We start from the raw sequence: 23,977 nt of genomic DNA on the forward strand, positions 1-23,977 counted from the left end.
ACTGTGTAACTACATGGGAGAGGGGAATGAGGAGCAGATGTTAATGTCTTCTGGAAAGTTCCATCAAGGGAGTTTCCTGATTGAAGAAGAAGAAGAAGAAGAAGAGAAGAAGAGATTGGATTTATACCCCACCCTTCACTACCCAAAGGTGTCTCAGAGCGGCTTACAAACTTTTTTCCCTTCCCCTCCCCACAACAGACACCCTGTGAAGTAGGTGGGACTGAGAGAGCTCTTGACAGAAACTGCTCTTTTTCAAGGACAGCTTTTATCAGAACTACGGCTTGCCCAAGGTCATCCAGCCATGTGCAATTGGAGGAGTGGGGAATCAAACCCAGTTCTCCCAGATTAGAGTCCGCGCACTTAACCACTACACCAAACTGGATCTGAAAGACCAGGGCCAGTGGGCAAAAGACTACAATAAGGCCATAGGCTAGACAGAAGCTGTGCTAACTTTATGCTGGTGTCATGTCAGTACTCTTTGATATGTTATATTATGATGGACAGCTATATATCTGAAGAGGTGAGCAGTGATTCACGAGCTCCTCTTCTGCCACATATTATGTTCATTTTTAAGATGCTACTGGACTTGAGTTACTGTAGATTTTCCAGGTTGTGAGGCCGTGGTCTTGGCATTGTAGAACCTGACGTTTCACCAGTAACTGTGACTGGCATCCTCAGAGGTATAATACAGAAAGATGGAGTACTCTCTGTGCTACTGGACTCTTGCTCTTTTCTACAACTACATATATAATTCTTTAGGCTATAGGACTCTTATACTGTCAGAAGGTGTGCCATTTAATACCAGGTACTGAATGTATTAGACAGAAAGTTAGCTTTTTTATTTCATTGCTGCTAAGCAGCAGAGACTGTACTACATAGTGATTTCCCTTTTTTAAACTGTTCAATAAACCTTTACATATTTTTACAAGATGGGTAGCCATGTTAGTCTGTCTGTAGCTGTAGAAAAGAGCAAGAGTCCAGGAGCACCTTAAAGACTAACAAAATCTGTGGCAGAGTAGGAGCTTTTGTGAGTCACGGCTCACTTCGTCAGATACAGCTAGAATGTGAGTATCTGTCCTTATATCTTGCAGATGGGAGTGATTTCAGATACCAATTTATTTATTTATTTATTATTTCAATTTATACCCCGCCCTCCCTGCATGCAGGCTCATACCCCACATGCAGGCATACCAAATGACAATAGCAGGTGAATGACAATATTTATTTATTTATTTATTTATTTTTCGCATTTATACCCCGCCCTCCCTGATGGGCTCAGGGCGGCTTACAGGGGCAAGGTAAAAACCTTGCCATAATAGCAGGTGTGATTGGATTAGGTGTGATATTGTCAAACTCTCTTTGCATTTTACAGCTCATTCTTCATGGCTACCGGGAGGGGGTGCGGGAGAGAGGAAAACCCAAATACTTTCACATTGCTAGATTGCTTTGGAGTAGAAGGCATCTTATCACCTCTGAAAACCTTAGTATCCTTGAGTCTCATCTTTCACTGCTTGCCTTTGTTTCACATGTCGGGGCTATGGCATAGTAAGGGGGGGGTGAATGGCTGTTACTTTTGGCGGGTGGAACACCAAGGGGTGATTAGTCCTGAAACTTTTAGGGCCCTTGCTTGAACCCTGTATATCTATTGCTTTCACGCCTTTAACTTCAGTTCTAACACAGACAGTGTACAGGCTGGACCCTATCAATGTCCCAATACTATCATTCTCCAGAGTGAGTGCTGTTGAGAACTGAGTAATCCAGGAGTCTGACAGATATGCAGGGGGTGGAAGGGAGCTATCCAGGAGTCTGACAGATATGCAGGGGGTGGAAGGGAGCTATCCAGGACATTGCAATGGGATTTCTCTGGCATGATGATGTCATGAACGAGTGACATCATCACAGTGGGAGGTTGCCACACAATGTCCCTGTTTGGGGGCAGGGTTTTCCCCATCAGTTAGCTGGCTGGCGCCAGGCAGAAACTCAGCAAATTGGGGGATTCCCTGGCCGGATCAGGGGGTCTGGAATTCCTATCATGGCGACCTCAGCAAGGGGCTCTGAAGGCAAGTGATAAGCAATGGCGGTTTACCTGTCAACCCTATGAGTGACTTGATCATGATCATACAGTGAGCCTATATGAAGGGTGAGTGAGGAGCCAGTTTGGCGTAGTGGTTAAGTACGTGGACTCTAATCTGGGAGAACCGGGTTTGATTCCCCACTCCTCCACTTGCACCTGGCTGGATGACCTTGGGCAAGCCTTAGTCCTGATGAGGGTGTTCTTTAAAAAGAGCAGTTTCTCTCAGAGCTCTCTCAGCTCCACCTACCTCACAGGGTGTCTGTTGTGGGGAGGGGAAGGGAAAGGGATTGTAAGCCATTCTGAGACACCTTTGGGTAGTGAAGGGTGGGGTATAAATCCAATCTCTTCTTCTTCTTAAAGCCTAGCTTTAAAAGTCCGTGTCCAACAGTATCATCAAGAGGTTCTCACTAATCATTTTTTAGTTCCAATACAGCACACGCTGTAGGTAAACCAGTGCAAAAGCGGGTAATTAAAGGACAGTGTTTTGTCATGACATAGAAAAGAATGCAATTGCATGGTGTTTCATTCACACTTCAAAAGTAAAAAATTAGATCTCCTGGGCCATGCTAGCTCATTTTTTAAAAAAACGAAAAAGAAGCAATAGAAAAAATGTCCCAGTTCATTCGCACTCAAAGTCATGGCCAGCTTTTGAATTTAAGTTTAAAAATTAATTTAAGTTTAAAAATTAATTTCCCCAGGATTTGATCACAGATCTGCACTTTTAAATTACCTCAGAATGCAATCTCAGGTTTTGGGAATCCCAAGAAGCACAACGTGTCAGCAAATCTCGATTTTTGTGTGTGTACAAATGTCGGCGCTTCATTAAGTACTACTGAGCCATCTCAGCTCTGTGTCAGCATTTCACTGTCAAAGGTATCGACAGAGGTGCCTGAATTCCTGGTCTTTACCGGCACAGACTAAACATGCCGGGTTCCAGAGTGGAATTACGGCCCCCTGGGTGTAGAAGAAGGAAGTGTTTTGGGCCAGGAATGACAGGTCTCAGAGTAGAATGACAGCCCCTGGGAGTAGCAGGAGTGTTCGGAGACTGGAATGATAATGACAGGTGTTGGTAGATCCTGTCTTCCATCGATTTGCCTAATCCTCTTTTAAAGACAACCTAGAAATGACTGTGTAAAACTATGCGTTAATCTTTTGATGATGATGATAAGAATGCTAATAATAAATGATTACATTTCTGATGGAAAAAATGATTTTGGTGTGTTGTTATTGTTTATTTATTTATTTTTTATTTTATTTCATTTATACCCCGCCATCCCCGCATGCGGGCTCAGGGTGGCTTACACAGGCACAAAAGTGCGATAAAAATACAAGAAGTTAAAATACAACAAGTTTACACAAATAAATAACGTGAAATTATTACAAAACGTTATTCTGATATCAAAAAGCATATAAACGCCATGTGGAGAAGGAGAAGGAGTTCCAAACAAGGTCGAAACTGGTGACATACAATGGCTCCACAAAATATAGTAAGTCTGTAGTAAGGTAATAGCCTGTAGAATCAGCACAGATCTTGCCGTATACAACTTGCGTGTAAACCACAGTCTGTCTTCTTGACGAGTATCCTAGGTAGGTTCTCATTTTGGTTCTTCCTCAGAATAACAATAAAGCCGTGCAATATACTTGATTCCGGAGCCAAAATTAATAACAATCCTTGACTAAACGAGAGGGCAGTTTGCTCGAAACTCGCCCAGAAGGGAGAAGGCAGAAGGCTAGGATACTCGTCAAGAAGACAGATTGTGGTTTACAACACAAGTTGCACATGGGAAGATCTGTGCTGATTCTACAGGCTATTACCCGTGTATCACTACAGACTTGCTGTATTTTGTGGAGCCGCTTTCTATATGTTTTGACATTAGAAAAACATTTTGTGATGATTTCATGTTATTTGTTAGTGTATAAAATTGCAACACACCCAAATCATTTTTGCATAGGAAATGTAATTATCTCTTATTATCATTATCATCATCATCACCATCAAAAGATAAATACATAATTGTTTTTTGTATTAACACGGTAATTTTTCAGTTGCCTTTAGCTTCGTACTGTGTTCCCTATTGTGTTTAACCCTCTTTTAAAGCTGTTTGAGCCAGGGACCATATTATGTACATAAGTGCTTTAAAGTTGCTATCAGCTCATGGCAACTCCAGCAAAGGGTTTCCAAGGCAAGTGAGAAGCAGAGGTGGTTGGCCATTGCCTTCCCCTGCAGAGTCTTCCTTGGTGGTTTCCCATTCAAGTACCAGCCCTGCTTAGCTTCCAACTTATGGTGACCCCAGCAAGGGGCTTCCGAGGCAAGGGAGAAGCAGAGGTGGTTGGCCATGGCCTTCCTCTGCAGAGCCTTCCTTGGTGGGCTCCCATCCATGTACTCGCCCCTGTTAGCTTCCAAGATCTGACAAAGTGGGGCTATATCATGCTACCTTTCTTCTAGGGATGATGTTGGTACTTAGTATATCTATTTCATTTCTATCCCACTCAGGAAACACATCACATGAGTCTCTCTTGTTCCATTTTATCCTTACAAGAACCCTGTGGGATAGAGTCCACAACTAGCTCAAGGCTACCTACTGAGCGTGTGACGAAGTACATCCCACAAAAAAGCCCCTCTATCCCGTCTCTCCGTGTCAGTCATTATTCCCTAAATCTGAATTGTATCTCCCTTTTTAGTCATCACTGAAAATGGTCAACCTCCACTGGGTTCCAGAAGCTGTCTATGACAGAAGGCCAACGACTGGGTATGAAAACATTCTGGTCAAACCACTTATTTTTATGAATTGTCCTAGATCGCTTGCAATTAACGACACCTGGTGTTTCCTCTTTAAGCTCTCTAGATGGTTATACATGCACTCCGCAATTACTCTCCTCCAGGGCCCTGGCTTTTAGGCCCCAGAAAAGTTCTTGGCTATCTGCAAAGTTCTACCAGGTGAGAACACCTCTCCAATTTGTCGTCATTCACCCCCTTTTGGTCTCCACATCCCAACCCTCTCTTTCTCCCTCTCCCTTCCTCAAAACATTCAGTTTCCAGGAACCAGGTTCTCTAGATCTTCCCTCTACAATCATCTTGGCACCAGCTCTCTCTCCAAACCCCCCAAGGCCAACCTTGAAATTCCTCATAGTCACTGCTTATTAATTTGATATGCGAGATGAAGTTACAGAAAGCCAGAAGGGGTTTCCCTACCCAGCAAGTCTCAGGAGATGGGAGATTTGAAATATTTTGTACGGCATCCTTAAAGAATAAGAACATAAGAACATAAGAACATAAGAGATGCCAATGTTGGATCAGGCCAAAGGCCCATCCAGTCCAACACTCTGTATCCCACAGTGGCCAGAAATACCAGTGCCATCAGGAGGTCCACCAGTGGGGCCAGGACATTAGAAGCCCTCCCACTGTTGACCCCCCCCAAGCACCAAGATGACAGAGCATCACTTGCCCCAGAGTCCCTATCTATACCTTGTGGCTAATAGCCACTGATGGACCTCTGCTCCATATGCTTATCTAATTCCCTTTTGAAGCCGTCCATGCTTGTAGCTGCCACCACTTCCTGTGGCAGTGAATTCCAAGTGTTAATCACTCTTTGGGTGAAGAAGTACTTCCTTTTATCCGTTCTAACCCGACCGCTCAGCAATTTCATGGAGTGCCCACGGGTTCTTGTATTGTGAGAAAGGGAGAAAAGTACCTCTTTCTCTACCTGCTCTTTCCCATGCATAATCTTATAAACCTCAATCATGTCACCCCTCAGTCGTCGTTTCTCCAAGCTAAAGAGCCCTAAGCGCCTTAACCGTTCCTCATAGGGAAAGTGTTCCAACCCTTTTATCATTCGAGTTGCTCTTTTCTGCACTTTTTCCAAAGCTATAATATCCTTTTTAAGGTGTGGTGACCAGAATTGCACACAGTATTCCAGATGAGGTCGCACCATTGATTTATATAGCGGCATTATGATATTGGCTGATCTGTTTACAATACCCTTCCTAATAATCCCCAGCATAGCATTGGCCTTCTTTATTGCAGTCACACACTGTCTCGACATTTTCAGTGAGTTATCTACTACAACTCCAAGATCTCTCTCTTGATCTGTCTCTGCCAGTTCAGACCCCATCAACGTGTATTTATAGTTAGGATTTTTGGCTCCAATGTGCATCACCTTGCACTTGGCCACATTGAACCCCATTTGCCATGTTGACGCCCACTCGCCCAACTTTGACAGATCCCTTTGGAGTGCCTCACAATCCTCACTGGTTTTCACCACCCTGAACAACTTCGTATCATCCGCAAATTTAGCCACTTCACTGCTTACTCCCAACTCCAAATCATTAATGAACAAGTTAAAAAGCAGTGGACCAAGTACTGATCCCTGTGGTACCCCACTGCTTACACCCCTCCACTGGGAGAACTGCCCATTTATACTCACTCTCTGTTTTCTATTAATTAGCCAGTTTTTGATCCATAAAAGGACTTGTCCTTTTATCCCATGATTTTTGAGCTTGCTTAGGAGCCTTTGATGAGGAACTTTATCAAAAGCTTTCTGGAAGTCAAGGTAAACAATATCTATTGGATCCCCCTTGTCCACATGTTTGTTCACCCCCTCAAAGAACATTAACAGGTTAGTGAGACAAGATCTTCCCTTACAGAACCCATGTTGAGTCTGCCTCAATAGGTTTTGTTCATCTATGTGCCTACTAATTCTTTCCTTAATAATGGTTTCCACCAATTTACCCGGTATCGACGTCAGACTGACTGGCCTGTAATTTCCCGGATCTCCTCTGGAACCCTTTTTAAAGATGGGAGTGACATTAGCTACCTTCCAGTCCTCAGGAATGGAGGCTGATTTTAAGGAGAGATTACATATTTTTGTCAGGAGATCCACAAGTTCACAATTGAGTTCTTTCAGAACTCTTGGATGTATGCCATCTGGGCCTGGTGATTTATCAGTTTTTAAGTTGTTTATCAGTTTTAGGACCTCCTCTCTCGTCACCTCAATCTGACTCAGGTCTTTCAACACCCCTCCCGAACTCAGCGGCTCTGGAGTGGGCAAGCACCTCTCATCTTCCACAGTGAAGACGGAGGCAAAAAATGCATTTAGCTTCTCAGCCATTTCCCTATCATCCTTCAGTACTCCTTTTACCCCTTGGTCATCCAAGGGCCCCACTGCCTCCCTGGCTGGTTTCCTGTTTCTAATGTATTTGAAGAAAGTTTTATTGTTGGTCTTTACATTTTTTGCTATATGCTCCTCATATTCCCTTTTTGCATGCCTGACCACAGACTTGCATTTTATTTGCCATAGCCTGTGTTCTGTTTTATCAGCCTCACTGTGACTAGCTTTCCACCGCTTAAAGGAATCCTTTTTACCTTTTACAGCTTCCATTACTTTGTTTGTTAACCATGTAGGCTTTTTCTTATACCTGTTTGTGCCTTTCCTAACCTGCGGAATATATTTTATTTGAGCTTCTAGAATTGTAGTTTTAAACAGTTTCCAAGCTTCCCCAATGGTTTTGACCCTTTCTACTTTTCCCTTCAGTTTCCTCCCCACATGTCCCCTCATATCAGAAAAATTACCCCTTTTAAAGTTAAAAGTGGTTGTGTGAGTCTTTTTGGCCAATTCCCTATTTGTACAAATGTTGAACTCAACAACATTATGATCACTGTTCCCAAGCGGTGCAATCACTTTTACATCTCTCACCAGGTCTTGAGTGTTACTTAGGACCAAATCAAGGATCGCCTCTCCCCTGGTAGGTTCCATGACCATCTGCTCCATAGCACAGTCATTTAGAGTGTCTAGAAACTCAATCTCTTTCTCTCGACTAGAACACATATTGACCCAATCAATGTGTGGGTAGTTAAAATCACCTATTACGACACAGTGTTTTTGTCTAGCTGCTATCTTTAATTCATTCATCATTTTATAATCCTCCTCTATCTTTTGATCCGGTGGGCGATAACAAACTCCCAGTGTTAAGTTTCCTTTTGGCCCCCCTATTTCAACCCACAGAACTTCAAGAAGCGAATCCAATTCTCTTAGCCTCTCGATCTTTCTGGACTTTATACCCTCTCTGACATACAGAGCCACCCCACCTCCAACCCTTCCCCCCCTATCCTTCCGATATAATATATAACCGGGAATCACCGTATCCCACTGATTTTCCTCATCCCACCAAGTTTCTGAAATACCCACAATGTCTATTTTTCCCTCTGACACCAAGCACTCCAACTCCCCGATTTTACCTCGGACACTTCGAGCATTTGTATAGAAACAGCTGTAATTTCCCATACTGGTTAAGCCTGCCACCTTCCTCTTGCAATCTCGAGACCTTGTCAGGCAGTCCATGTCACTAGCCATGGTCTCAGTGGACAATTTCAATCCACCTCCCTGTAGAAAAGCAACAGGTACCCCCTCATCTCTCTGAGATGAGCCAACCCGAACCAGAGACTTTTCATCTCCTGTCGGCTTTCCCCCAATATTCAGTTTAAAAACTGCTCTGCCACCTTTTTGATTTTAAGCGCCAGCAGCCTGGTTCCTTCTCGGGACAAGTGGAGACCGTCTCGCCTGTACAGCTCCCTCTTGTTCCAAAAAGAATCCCAGTGCCTAACAAACCTGAACCCTTCCCCTCTACACCATCGTCTCATCCACGCATTGAGACTCCTGATCTGTGCCTGTCTCTCCGGCCCTGCGCGTGGAACAGGTAGCACTTCTGAGAAGGCTACCTTGGAGGTCCTGGCCTTGAGTTTCCTGCCCAGCAGCCTAAATTTCTCCTCCAGGACCTCACGACTGCATTTCCCCACATCGTTGGTGCCGACATGCACCACGACCACTGGCTCCTCCCCAGCACTATCTACCAGCCTATCTAAAACACGCGTAATGTCCGCTACCTTTGCACCAGGCAGGCAAGTCACCATACGGTCAGTACGCGGGTTCGCCACCCAGCTGTCTACCTGCCTAAGGATCGAATCACCCACTACCAAGAGCCCCCCTCCCACCCTGCCCAGGGATGGTTCCTTGGTGCAAAAGGATAACCGCTCACCAGCTGGGGAAGAGGTCCCTTCTGAGGGCACATTCCCCTTATCCTCAGCACGGTGCCCTGTTTCCCCTAGACCCTCATGCTCCCTGACAGCAGCGGGGCTGCCAGATCCAGAGTGGGACGTAGCTAACAAGTCCCCGAGAGTCTTTTCTGTGCGCCTAGCTGACTGTCTCTGCTTCTCCAGGTCAGCCACCTTGGCCTCAAGGGAGCACACACGTTCCCTGAGAACCAGGAGCTCCTTGCACCGAGCACACACCCAAGACTTCTGCCCAGTGGGCAGATAGTCATACATGTGACACTCTGTGCAAAACACTGGATAGCCCCCAACCCCCTGCTGGCATTCTGGCTTCATAATTCTTTTAAAATAAGTAAATGTAATCCCCCTTTTAAATCCCTTTGTATTTATGTGTTTTTTTCTTGTCAAAGTCAAATTACTTTATGGGGAAAACAAGGAGCCTAGGGTTTTCACTTTCTGCCTCTTCTTGGGCGTCTCACAGAGCCCCTAGTCCAAGAGTCCCTGGGCTAAGAGCCACGGGCAAAGAGCCCTTTAGCTCGCCCTTCGGCTCGTGCCAGAGGCTCGTGCCTCTGGCAAGGTGCTTCCTTAAATAGAGGCCTCCCCCAGCAGAGTGCTGGCAGCAGCTATTCAAATGCACCCAGGCACTCAATCACATGCAAAACAATGCCCCTTCCTTTTCCTCTCAATTGCAGTCAATCACAGTCAAACAATGCCCTTTCCTCTCTCAAGCAGCCAGGAATCTGCAAAAACTCCAAGCGCTTCCACACACTCCCAGACCAGTTCTCCCACCAAAATCCTCAGCTGGATCCTCTCCGCTGAAAGCAAATAAAAAACCACTCACCCTTCTGTCTCCTGCTCCTGTTCCTGCTCAGAGCTCAGCTGGGTCTTACAGTCCAGACAAGTAATGTGTCTGGGTTTTCTCTGTTGTCGGTGCCACCAAGAGACCTCAGCCAAAACATGCCCCAGACTCTTCTTTACCAGTTGTCCTGTTATCCACAATAGATGGGGATTCCATAGAGATGTTCATCCCAGCAGAAAGATAGTTACTGTTAGGGGAGTTTTCAAAACTCTAATATAACCCCCCCCCCTTCTCCGAGTTCAATCTGGGAGAGAAAAGATTCCAACTCTGTGATTCTATGATTCTATGAAATGAAAGCATGTGGCAACCAATTCCCACTGGTTCTACCCATTCATCTGTCAGTTGCTGAGCATCAGGGGTCATTTCCTGCAGGAGCACACAGGAGCAGAGCTCCGGCAGTAAGGAGCCCAGGGGGCGGGCACATGCAACAAGCCCCACCCCCTGCTCCCAGCAGCCCTCAGTCAGAGCAAGAAGCAGCCAGGTAAGCTGCAGAACCTCCCCCCGCCCCCCCGGTCCAAAACAGTCCAGTGGCACCTTTGAGACCAAGTTTTATTCAGGGACAAGCTCTCCCTCCTCTGCGAGGGCAGATCTGCATGTCCCCCCCCCCAATAGCTAGCAGTCCAAAACAGTCCAGTGGAGCCTGAGCGGTGGGTGTTGCCTTCTGACACACTTCCGGTGATGTCAGGGGGTGTGGCCTATGCAAATGAGCTATGCTAATAAGTTATGCTAATGAACTCCTGCACCTCTTTCTCTATGAAATGACCCCTGCTCAGCATAATTTTTTTTTCATAGAATGCCAGAGGAAGGCATAGGCCAAAAGACAAGATGAAAGAACAGCATCAGCGCCTGCTTCCTTTTAAAGGAAGAGAATTCTATGGAGAATCGATGCTCAGCAATTGCAGGAGAGGGCTGCAGTGGCTCAGAGGTTAAGACTGGAAGCTGCATACTGGAAGGTTGGTAGCTCAGCAGTTCGAGACCCGAGTGCCGCATGACGGAGTGAGCTCCCGTCTCTGGCCCCGGCTCCTGCCAACCTAGTAGTTAGAAGGAAAAAAATTGCAAGTAGATAAATAGGTACCACTTCGGTGGGAAGGTAACAGCATTCTGTGCGCCTTGGCGTTTTAGTCATGCTGGCCACATGGCCGCAGAGAAGTCTTTGGACAGTGCTGGTTCTTTGGCTTGCAAACGGAGATGAGCACTGCCCCCTAGAGTCAGATTCGATTGGCTTTCGAGCAAGGGAAACCTTTACCTTTTAATTGAAGGATGAATGGGGAATGGAGGGGAGGGGGAGGCGGCATGGCACAGCCCCATCTTGTCAGATCTCAGGAGCTTAAGCAGCGTTGATAGAAGAAGAAGAAGAAGAAGAAGAAGAAGAAGAAGAAGAAGAAGAAGAGATTGGATTTATACCCGGCCCTTCACTCCGAGCGGCTGACAAACTCCTTTCCCTTCCCCTCCCCACAACAGACACCCTGTGAGGTAGGTGGGGCTGAGAAAGCCCTGACAGAAACGGCTCTTTTTTAAGGACAGCTCTTGTCAGAACTACGGCTTGCCCAAGGTCATCCAGCAGGTGCAAGTGGAGGAGTGGGGAATCAAACCTGGTTCTCCCAGACCAGAGTCTGCACACTTAACCACTGCACCAAACTGGTGAAGAAGAAGAAGACGAAGAAGAAGAAGAGGAGGAGGAGGAGGAGGAGGAGGAGGAGATTGGATTTATACCCTGCTCTTCACTACCCAAAGGTATCTCAGAGATGCTTACAAACTCCTTTCCCTTCCCCTCCCCACAACAGACACCCTGATGTAAGGTAGGTGGGGCTGAGAGAACTCTGACAGAAACTGCTCTGTTTCAAGAACAGCTCTTATCAGAGCTATGGCTTGGCCAAGGTCATCCAGCAGGTGCAAGTGGAGGCGTGGGGAATCAAACCCGGGTCTCCCAGATTAGAGACTGCGCACTTAACCACAACACCACACTGGATACTTGGATGGGAGACCATGAAAGCCAAAGCCAACGATATTCTATAAATTAATCTACATTCCTCCAGTCTATTGAAATAACAAATGCAATAATATCGATCATGTCATTGGCATTCTTGGCACTTTAGAGTGTCGCGAGAGGTTCCTTCCCACATCCAACTAGTGATGGAAAGCGCCAAAAAGTCACAACTGACTTATGTCGACAGTCAGAGGCGGTTTGCCATTGCCTGCCTTGGTGCCACTCCCCTGGTATTCCTTGGAGGCCTCTGATCCAAACAGTAGCCAGCACCAGCCCTGCTTAGTTTATGAGAGATCTGATGAGATTGTGCCAGCCTCGGTCATCCAGGTCAAGGCAAGAGATGTACAGAGGTGGTTTGCCATTGGCTGCCACTGCGTAGCGACCCTATTTCATGGTGGTCACCCATCCCATATACTAACTAGGGCCGACCCTGCTTAGCTTCTGAGATCTGTCAAGATTGAGCTAGCCTGAGTTATTCAGGTCAGGGTATCACATCCAGTTAGATGATCTGTATACACCTTCCGAAGGCTTTGCCTCTGTCAACTGTTTAGCAGCAGAGTTCTCCAGGATGATGATGATGATGAAGAAGAAGAAGAAGAGAGATTGGATTTATACCCCGCCCTTCACTTGGAGCCTCAGAGCGGCTTACAAACTCCTTTCCCTCCCCCTCCCCACAACAGACACCCTGTGAGGTAGGTGGGGCTGAGAGAGCTCTTTCCAGAACTGTCTTTGAGAGAGCAGCTCTGACAGAACTATGGCTTGCCCAAGGTCATCCAGCAGGTGCAGGTGGAGGAGTGGGGAATCAAACCCGGTTCTCCCAGATTAGAGTCTGTGCGCTTAACCACTACACCAAACTGGCGTTATCTATTAAAGAACGATGATCAACCTTCTGATAATATACAAGAGTAAGTGGGTGACTTCAGTCCTGTGAAATGTTAATAGCAGACCAGGCAGAAAACCTGTGGAAACTTTGATCTTTTATTGAGAGGAAAGTGCTGTCTTTATTAAACAAGATGGAAGAAAGTACAGGCAAATAAAAATTAACCCTACAATTACTGTGAAGATGAATGCTAGAATTATCAAAGTTACCAAATTACAAAATGCTTCATGGGATAGAGAAGGTAAAGAAAGAAGTTCTTTTCTCCTTTTTTCACAAAAGAAGAACTCATGGGAACTCAATGAAATTATTGAGCAGTAGGCTTATAACAGATCAAAGGAAGTCCTTCTTCACCCAAAGAGTCATCAACATGTGGAATTCACTGCTGCAGGAAGTGGTGGTGGCTACAAGCATAGACAGCTTCGAGATGGGATTGGATAAACATATGGAGTAGAGGTCCATCAGTGGCAATTACCTACAAGGTATAGATGGAACACTCTGTCTGGGGCAGAGATGCTCTGTCTTCTTGGTGCTTGGGGGCAAAATTGCTTAATGATATTATAGCGAGTATCAGTTAAAAAAGCATATCAGGTTTCAACTTCTGTCTCACTGCTGTTAGGGATTATCACAAAGCCCAAATCACACAAACTCAGAAATCTCACCTAGTCTTCCTGCGCAATGTCCACCCAGAGAAATCTGATTTGTTTGTCACAGTAGTACATATTTATTTAAAAAATCATCTTATGTTTATCTAAATTTATTTTATCATAGTCACGTGATTATTATCTAAACAGATTGGCTCATAATGAAATATGAGATAATCAACACAAGTGCAAATAAGCAAATAAGCCAATCAGTATGTGCATATGAGTTATATCTGATATAGCAAGATAAGAAGGCCAATCAACTCTTAACGTCTATTAAAAAGCAATTAATCTAACTCAGGGGTGTCAAACTCATTTGTTCCGAGGGCCAGATCTGACAGCTCTTGTCGGGTCATGCCATGTGTGCTGTACAATGTAATGCCAGGTACCAGCGATATAAACTTTATAAAGGACACAGGTAAACACAATTAACAATATTATTTTTACTCAAAAAAATCCCCCAAACAAAATATTTGATTCCTAGCAGTGAAAGCAGTTGATTTACTGGGGAACCCACAAAACCCCCAATAAATGAATTTCATCATATGCTAGACTAGGTTTTTCCCAAGGGATACCATGAAAGGGGGAGCACCTTACATTTCCAAACATATCAGTTGATTGTGGGCTGGGGAAGAGCCCTGGGCGGGCCAATTCCGGCCCCTGGGCCTTATGTTTCACACCCCGATCTAACTTTTCTGTAACCACTTCAATTAACTGTCCAAGATCAAAGTAACTTTAAGCAAAGTTCGGTAACAAATGGAAAGTGTTTGAACTCTCAGCTTGCAAACTCAGCAAGAAAAGGGCCGTGATCTGAAGAATTAGAATTAGAGACAACAGCCGACAAGGAAGGAAAAGAGATGCACAGATAAATAGGAAATCTGCATTCATTCCAGTGAAAAAGAAATAGGGTTCCTTTCAATAGGGGAAGAAGGTGGCAGCGGCCAAGATATGCAAGACAACAGGGAGCAAAGATTGTAAGCCAGAGGCGTCGAATTAATTTGTTATGAGGGCCAGATCTGACATAAGAGTGTCGTTTGGTTGGGCCGGGCCATGTGTGCCATAAAACATAACGCCAGGTACCAGAGATATAAACTATATATAAAGGACAGCAGCTTGTAAGCTCCGCGTTGATGTATCCTCACTGCAAAAACCCATGGGTTGGTAGGGGGTACAAAGGAAAATCCACACGGGCAGACTGGAGAGCCAGTAGTGCTGCACTGGGCAGACGCTCCCACACTGTTTGACTGCTGCAGGCGAGGTTGTTCCACTGTGCTGAAGCCACGATTGCAGTGGCTCTGCTCACTCCCCACCCCAAGCAGTTTTCCATTCCCTCGCTGCTTGAGGGCAACATAAGAACCCTGGATGGGCCAGTTTCGGTCCCTGGGCCTTATGTTTAACACCCTTGTTTTAAGCTTTAAAAAAAACTAATACAAAGAGACCTAGAAAAAGTGCAGAAAAGGGCAACTCAAATGATAAAAGGGTTGGAACACTTTCCCTATGAAGAAAGGTTAAAGCGCTTAGGGCTCTTTAGCTTGGAGAAACGACGACTGAGGGGTGACATGACTGAGGTTTATAAGATTATGCATGGGATAGAGCAGGTAGAGAAAGAGGTACTTTTCTCCCTTTCTCACAATACAAGAATTCATGGGCACTCAATGAAAATTGCTAAGTGGTCGGGTTAGAACGGATAAAAGGAAGTACTTCTTCACCCAAAGAGTGATTAACACATGGAATTCACTGCCGCAGGAAGTGGTGGCGGCTACAAGCATGGACGGCTTCAAAAGGGAATTAGATAAGCATATGGAGCAGAGGTCCATCAGTGGCTATTAGCCACAAGGTATAGATAGGGGCTCTGGGGCAAGTGATGCTCTGTCTTCTTGGTGCTTGGGGGGGGGGGGTCAACAGTGGGAGGGCTTCTAATGTCCTGGCCCCACTGCTGGACCTCCTGATGGCACTGGTATTTCTGGCCACTGTGTGACACAGAGTGTTGGACTGGATGGGCCTTTGGCCTGATCCAACATTGGCGTCTCTTATGTTCTTATGTTCTTAAACCACTCAGAGTGGTTCAGTTCATGGTTCGTGGAGTGCCTGGTTCATAAACCATGAACCGTCACGAACTTTTAGGGGCCAAACAAACTGGTTAACTTTCTGAGGTTCGTGGCCCAGTAGCATGTCCCCTAGCAAGCTAGAGACACCAAACTTGCAGGGGATCTCTGGCTGACTCTCCTCTACCTACCCTCCAAGTTTGGTGAGGAGTAGGTTTACCGGGTCTGAGTTACAGCCCCCAGGAAGGTGCTTTCTGGGGAAATGATAGCTGACAGGTGGTCGTTTTGACAGGCACAGGTTTAAGAGGTTCAGGAGTGTATAGAGTGTACCCTGGGCAAGCTAGAGACATCAGAGTCACAGGGGACCTCACCCCCGGGATGCTCCTCAATGTGCCCTCCAAGTTCCACCCCCCTGTTGCTCTGCGGTTTTGCAAATATTTAGACTGAGTGGAGGCAGTCTGTCTAACAACATGACAGGTGGCTTGATTTTGTGCCCAGGTGCATAAGGAACGTAAAATGCATGGCAATTAGATTTTCTAATCTTTTTATCTAAATTATACACAAGTTTTGTGGCTGCCTTATTTTATCTCTGTGTTATAGTCACAGATTTTTAAATTCAAATACGCCACTGTTGGTTTTATCCCGTATTTCTTATTTGAATGTTTTTACATAAAACGATTGAGTGTGCTGGTCGTTGAACATAACAATAAATTTGATTTGATTTGACTGTCTGGAAACATATTCGTTCACAAACCACATCCTCCACAAACTGCTCGAAAGTTCATGGAAAGTTCATACCTGCCACGAACTTCACTTCGCAAACCACGAGCCAACCAAAATTTGTCATGAACCAATTTGTGCCCTTCCCTAGCCACTCTGTCTCTTGTAACCAACAATATACCATACAGGATTGGGATAATAATCTTTGCACAATGTTTGAACAGAAGATTCCAGCCTCTGGGAGTGTACAGAGTGCTTTCCAATGCCAGTGTCTACATGCCAAACCTCTCACTGTCTCTCAGGAGTGCACCCAAGGTCCCAAACATCTTTTCAGAATTAATATACATTGCTACCGCATTACGTGTCCATTAGGTGGCTGCAGTCACCACAAAAATTACCACTTGGGACTCTCAAGACTTTTAAAGATATTGTCTATGAATCTGGGCCATTTCTCTTACCAAGCAACTGAACACACATGAATACACGTGAAACTGCCTTATACTGAATCAGACTCTTGGCCCATCAAGAGAAGTTGTTGTCTATTAGATTGGCAGCAGCTCTCCAGGGTCTCAGGCAGAGGTCTTTCGCATCCCCTACTACCTGATCCTTTTCGCTAGAGATGCCAGGGATTGAACCTGGGACTTTCTGCATGCCAAGCAGAAGCTCTTCCACTGAGCCCCACCCCACTACTTCAACAGGAGTATGGGTGTTAAGGCATGGTAGCCAGACACTTGGAATATGGGGGGGAAACACATTGAAGAATTTGGAAAGATCTACCAGGTGGACAACATTGGTGGTTTTAGCAAAATAAGGCAGAATAGGGCTGCCAGGTCTCCTCACCGTCGTGGTGGGGGATTTGGGGGGGCATTCCAGGGGTGGGCAGGATGTCGTGTGTGATGTCCCCAATGCGACAATGGCACCTGGAGATGACGTTGTTGTGTCGGCGATGTTGCACATAGTACTCTGTTTTTTTTCTATGGGGTTTTTCTTTTGCCGTCAAAACCATAGTGTTTGCCCCCAAACCGAAGTGCCACTGCTTGATGTCCCCAGAGTGATGACATCATCACAACAGAGATGTTGCGTGATGACATCCCTGTTTGGGGGGTGGGGTTTTCCCCACTGGCCAGCTGGCCGGCAGCAGATCAAAGCCCCCCAAAGTAGGGGAACCCCAATGGGAAATGGGGCCTGGCAACTCTAAGGCAGAATGTTATGCCACCAGTACAGCCTTCTATCAAACACATGTGAGCTCTTTAAGAATGCAGGTAACTATGAGAGGAATTTCAGACAGGCGATATAATCCGGAAGAGGAATGGTTCCCAAACGGTTTCTGGTCTGTCATTTCAGACAGAACTGTTTTAGAACCGGTTCCCTACCGGAATATATTTGTAATTTCACACACAAACGCTTCTGTCCCAAAGCGGGAAAAAGGCGGTGCAGTCTGAAATGGCAAACCGCTTCAGACCCAGCTCTTTACCGGAAGGGGAAAGCCATGTGTGAAATGGCAACCCTATACCAGTTTACTCCACGACGGATCAAAAACTGCTTCAAAACGGGTTAAAAAGGGTAATGTGAAATTCCTCTATATTTCTTACTTGGAATTAGTGAGAAACATCCTCTCCACTGCTAAACTGTGTATTGCCTTCTCTATGAAAAACAAGATCCTTTTTTGCCAGAGTGATTTAGAAGAGTTTGGTCAACTGTTCTTCACCTGGCATACTTTAAAAGAATCAATAAAACTGAATGAGCTGTCAAGTTTTTACGAAATTGTTCTTATTTATTGCATATGAAAATTCAGGACAATAGTCAATCTTTCAAGACATTTACTATGACAAATGCTGCATATGGAAAAGACCCTTGGTGGAAGTGTCGTCAAGTCATAGCCGACTTATGGAGACCCCCAAGACAAGTGAGAAGCAGAGGTGGTTTGCCAGGGGCACCAGGTTGGGGATGCCTGTTCTAAGTAAGTAAGTAAGTAAGCAAGCTGCAGTGGCTCAAGTGGTTAAGACGCTGAACTGCAGGCTGTGGAAGATCGGTAGTTCAGCAGTTCGATACCCGAGTGTGCCGCATGACGGAGTGAGCTCCCGTCTCTAGTTCCCGCTCCTGCCAACCTAGCAGTTCAAAAGCAAGAAATTGCAAGTAGATAAACAGGTACCACTTCGGTGGGAAGGTAACAGCGTTCCGTGCAACTTGGTGTTTAGTCATGCCGGCCATGTGACCACGGAAACATCTTCGGACAGCACTGGCTCTTCGGCTTTGAAACGGAGATGAGCACCGCAACCCTAGAGTCGGAGTCGACTGGCTTTCGAGCAAGGAAACCTTTATCTTTACCTTTAAGTAAATAACACTCTGGATCATTTTGTGAGAAGGTCATCTCGTGGGGCAATGTATACTTATGACGCCCCAAAACCAGTGTCAGGAGGATGGAGCAAGCACTGAGAATATACAAAGAGGTCACCATTGGTCATTACATGACAGAGCAAGGGTAACTAATTAAGGACTACAGCCATGGAAGAAGCAGAAATCAAGCTCTTCAAGGGAAAGATGAAGATCATTGCGGGATGATAGTACTGGGAATAAATGTCTCAGAAATCTGTACCGCATAGGATCTCAGAAAAGGCTATAAAATAGGGGCCGACCGAAGCTGCAAATGGGGCTGACCCAAGGAGGGAGGGGGATGCCCGCTGCCTCAACCGAAAGCCAGAAGAAGAAGAGATTGGATTTATACCCCGCCCTTCACTATCCAAAGGTGTCTCCGAGTGGCTTACAATCTCCTTTCCCTTCCCCTCTCCACAACAGACCCCCTGGGAGGTCGGTGGGGCTGAGAGTCAGGCGTCCCTGGGACCGGGGACCAACAAAAGATGTTGATTGGTGGACCTGAGTGCTCTACGGGGCTCATACGGGGAGAGGCGATCTCGCAGGGATGCTGGCCCCTGGCCGTATAGGGCTTTGGAGGTAAGTACCAACACCTTGAAACGGACCCAGAATTCAATAGGCAGTCAGTGCAGGTCGCGAAGCACCGGGCGGATGTGTGCCTGCACAGGCGTCGCCGTTGCTGTGCACCTGCACAGGCATTGCCTGCAGAGGCATTGCTTGTGTGGGCCCCATGGATGCCTGTGGGGGCCTATCGCGGAGACCCACAGGGACTGGTAGAACAGGAAACCATTGAGGACTAAGTTGGTCGGGGCACATCAGACAGCCTCAGACAGCTTAGGGCAACATGGAGTGGCCTCGGCTCTGCATGACCTTGGGAGGGCCTGGGCGGCCTCAGACGCCATCATCTGGCTCCGGCGGGGTCTGCTTGATTAGCCACCTGGTCTTGTCCTCTGAATGGTGACTGTGTATTCTTGCCCATTCCCCGCTGTGGGTTCCTTGTCATCGTGAAACTTTGAGACCGACACGTCTTTTTTTTTTTGTCCTGGTCTGGTGTGTCTGTCTTGGAAAGCCCTGAGTGGAGAGCGGGTGGATGGCCAGTTGACCAGGTGACTGCTGTGGGCGACCTGGCCAGGTTGAATGGGGCACGACAGTTGGACGGAAGCCCCAGGCCTCACAGTCGGGGGAAACCGACAAATTTTGATAACGGAGGCGACATACCGACAGAAAATCGATTGCAGCTGGTGACATCGGCCCGGGAGCCCCTTACAACGTGATTGGAGCTCGGGTCTTCCAAAGGTTCGGGAGCTCGAAAGTTGAGGGCCAAAAAACCTGGAGTTTCATCAGGTGACTGAGGATGGGCACGGAGTAGGAACTATTTTGTCCCCTGGTTGTGCACAGGTAAGGATATACTAGCCCATCCCCCCAATAATTAGTATTTAATTAGAGGGTTTCTTAAATTATTTATATATTGTATCAGTTACCACCACCGCGTAACTGCCAATGGAGTAACTGGAACATCGCGGCCCATGGCGTCCCCCCCCCCTTTTGATCTTCTGACCTCCTCCTGATATGCAATGGGGAGCGCGTAATTTCAGTCTTTCATGTATCCTGTTAGTTGTGGTTTTTTAGCTTCAGTTGTTTTAATCTGTTTGTTTTTATTGCACTTTGTGCCTTGTAAGCCGCCCTGAGCCTGTGTGCGGGGAGGGCGGGATGTAAATGGAATGAAATAAATAAATAAATAAATAATAAAGTTGCAATCATTGGAGGGTAGATTAGAGTTCCAGTGCTATTGGGAGAGGGTTGGAACTTGAGGACCGTGGGAGGTTATTGTTTCGGTGTAGTTAGCTGAGGGGGTTATGCTGATAGGTTAGTGTAGAGTATGTATAGTGAGGGAGGGTTGGATAGGAATGTAAAGCTGTCATACTAGTGTATTGATTAGTGATGAATTTGGGTTCTATTGTATTATTAGGCTGATACTTGTGGGTGCGGGGAGGAAGGGGAGAAATTATTGGTTCTGAGTGACATCGTGAATGGCAGCACAAGAATGGGGGTCCCAGTTATCGGGGCAAAGTGACCCATTCTGAGACATGTAGCCAGAAACGTTTGGGTGGTGGGGCATTGGGAAATCTGGGGGGGGCAGGGGAGGGAGAGAGAGAGCCCATCAGCAGGCTGGCAAAGAAGAGAAGGGTCTTTCCTTACCTGCTGGCTGCACTCATTCGCCTTGGCCACTACAAGAGAAGGAGAGGAGGAGAGTATTAATTGCATCAGCTGAGTCTCCTTCTCCTGTAACAGCCAAAGCAAATGAGTGAGGCTTGCAGGGAAGGGCAGGGGCAGCAGGAGTCATGGGGCGTGAGCCATGAGTGAGGGGGCACTGCCCCTAAATTCCCCACTGTGGCTAGGGGCCTCGCTATAGCCCCCTTCAGCTCTCATGTTGTTCAAGGCCAGATCCATAAATAATAAGACTGCAATGCTGCAAAGTTACATTGCAGCACGAGACGTGGACCTGGCATGCATGACTGAGACCTCGATGAGGGAGGGTGAAACAGTCCCCTTAAAAGAATTGACTCCTCCAGGCTACTCGGTCCTCCATCAGTCCCAAACTGAGGGGCAGGGGAGGGGAGGAGTGACAATGTTCATCCGAGAAGGTTTTTCCTTCAGGGCACTCCCCACCCCAAAGATCACTGGTATTGATCTTAAGATGCCATAGGCTGATTTCTCACAAGCTGCTGCTCTGCACTCGTTCATACTTGCCTGTTTCTAGAAGTCTTGTCTGTTGCAATGAATAAAGGGACAGAAAATAGTGTCTAGAAGTTTTACCTACATCACACTGTTCCAGAACCAGCCGGTCAAGTGCGTGTGCGTGCATGTAAGGGGATCTCTTTGGCTGCGCATCCCAAAGAGATCCGGTAAAGACAAAGAGTTTTAGAGCAGGGAAGGGGGGGTAGTAGAATGTGGCCAGCCAGAAGACTTGCAGCATGGTCTTTGCTTTGATAGTAAAATGTGGCTAGCCCAACCCCTAAAGCATGGTCCTTGTGTTTTATAGTTGAAACTCCAGGTGGGTGGCACCTTGCCAAACTGCAATCCCACCTACCTACAAGTCCATCCCATAGCTTTTCCCTATTGGTGCGTGTGAAAAGGGCAGGTATTCTATGGGTTGGGTCAATATTTGAAATACTACACTCTATCTCATGGAATGCCATTTGGCCATGTGTGAAATCTCAGCTTCAGGACATCTCTTTGCTGTGCTGATAGATACCACGTACTCAAGGCACCTTCAACAGGAAATGGCAATTCAAATGCAGATCAGGTCCGTGTTCTGCGTGACAACCAGTCCTTTCAGTAATGGGGGAATTTTTCCTCTTAGTCGTTGTTCTCTGCTCACAATGGCTAACATGTGCTTCTACTTCCCATGATCCTCTCTGAGCTGAATGTGTGCAAGCTACATTAACATAAAATGCAGGCAAGCGTTCCCTATGTGAAATCCCTCTCTCACAGTAGGCGATGCAAACAGCTTCCTTTGCTCATGGTATACAGATGTGTGCACAGTCCATGTGTTGCATGCGTAGCAGATATAAAACCATAAATTAGTTCATTTCCCAACATTAAGTAGTGGCTGGATGAATATTTGCCAGGGATGCTCTAGGCTGATCCTGCACTGAGCAGGGGGTTGGACTGGATGGCCCATATGCCCTTTCCAACTCTGTTATTCTAGGATTCTAGGATTGTCTCAGCCTCGTTTGGGATGCTGAGAGTTTGGTGGTCTGTCTGGTGTACCATCCGCCTGGTGCCCCACCAGATAGCCTACTGACCTGGCTGCTATCCTCCAGGGCTTCGTCAGGAATTACAACTGATCTCCAGGTCACAGCGATCCGTTCCCCTGAAGAAAATAGCTGCTCTGGTGGGTGAACTCTCTGGCACCGGCCCCCCCAAACTCTGCCCTTTCCAGGATCCACCCTATGACACGAACCCCCTTTAGACTGATAGTTCTGTGAGGGTCTGCATGTCAGGACCTAGTCAGAGTTGATTGTATTGCTCTTGACCAGTCCTCTACACCCAATGTCTAATATTCTCCTCGGGTTTTGTACATTTCAGGCTGTCTTCCTTGAGGACTACTGCACAGTCTATGGCTCCCCAGAAAGTCAGGCACCAATACTTGTCACATTCAAAAAGGCACAGTAATTTTATTGTTGCACAGGAAACACTACAGGGGGATGGGATATATTTACACGGGATGTTCAGATACTTTGTTGAAATATTTATATCACTTTGCCTGGTCTTAGGCTGTCTGTGGTTCGCTCCTTCAGTGGTTCATTTATTGGCTTTAATGGGTCTGGTCCCCCCTGAGTCTAACTGGTCCCCCAACCAGCCTTCCAGTCACCTCCCTCCAGATCCCTTTTTGCCTTTCCTCAACCCCTGTTTGAGTCCCTATCAAGCAGGGTTTCTGTGTGATTGTGACCACCCAGGTCTTATGCATCCACTCTCTTCCAACTCCCTGTCAGCCAGCTGCCAATGTGTTTATCTATTTTCTGTGTATGCGCTTGTCTGCTTTCACTTTCCCATGTATGCCTGTTGACGCGCTTAATTGCCTAGTTGCAGGAACGCCCGTATCTCTCAAGGCCGCAGGTGGTTGCTGGCGAGTAGTCGCTTGGGTGAGCTCATGGTACTATCCACGAGAAGCAAACATGTTATGATTATCTAGGAGCGTTGCTTCCCAGGCTCAATGGCGCACGGGGGAAATCCCGCAATTGGGCCTCAGCTTTTGGAATTCACTATAATCCATTGTGTGCCATGCTTTTGCCCCATTCTGAACAGTGATCCTGTTATGCACCTATTGCTTCAAATAAAGTAAAACCTTTTCTACAAGCGTGTACTTCGTTGATGTGATGGGAGTCTGAATCTCCCTCTTCCAACTGTCAGCCCCCAACTGTCAGTTAGGTCTGTTTTCTGTCACTCCAAGAGTGCTCCAGCCAAAAGGCCCCCCCCTCCTCTAGGTCATGCGACTCAGCCAGGATCTATCTTAACATTCTGCCGGTCCCAGATTTTCAATTCCGTCAAACCCCCCCCCCCCAAAGAGTTGGGAACCCTCGTGCCAGATCTTGACTTAGATAGCGGTCGTTCATTGAACAAATCGGACCAATAAAGACAAATTCCAGGAGAAAGGCAGTGCTGCGAAACATATATAGCTTTTATTCAGTGCACATACCTTTCAGACAGAGGTTTGCTGCGTATCAGTTTTATGTCACTCGAAATGGCTACCACGAAACCAAGGGTCTTCAGTCCCACCAAGTCTATGGGTAGTTTTGGAATTTGAGAGCAGGGAGTGAGCCCCGCAACACAATGGCTGATAAGGAAG

The sequence above is a fragment of the Gekko japonicus genome, unplaced genomic scaffold (genome assembly GCF_001447785.1).
Source record: "Gekko japonicus isolate JY-2015 unplaced genomic scaffold, Gekko_japonicus_V1.1 scaffold1842, whole genome shotgun sequence".
Classification (NCBI taxonomy): domain Eukaryota; kingdom Metazoa; phylum Chordata; class Lepidosauria; order Squamata; family Gekkonidae; genus Gekko; species Gekko japonicus.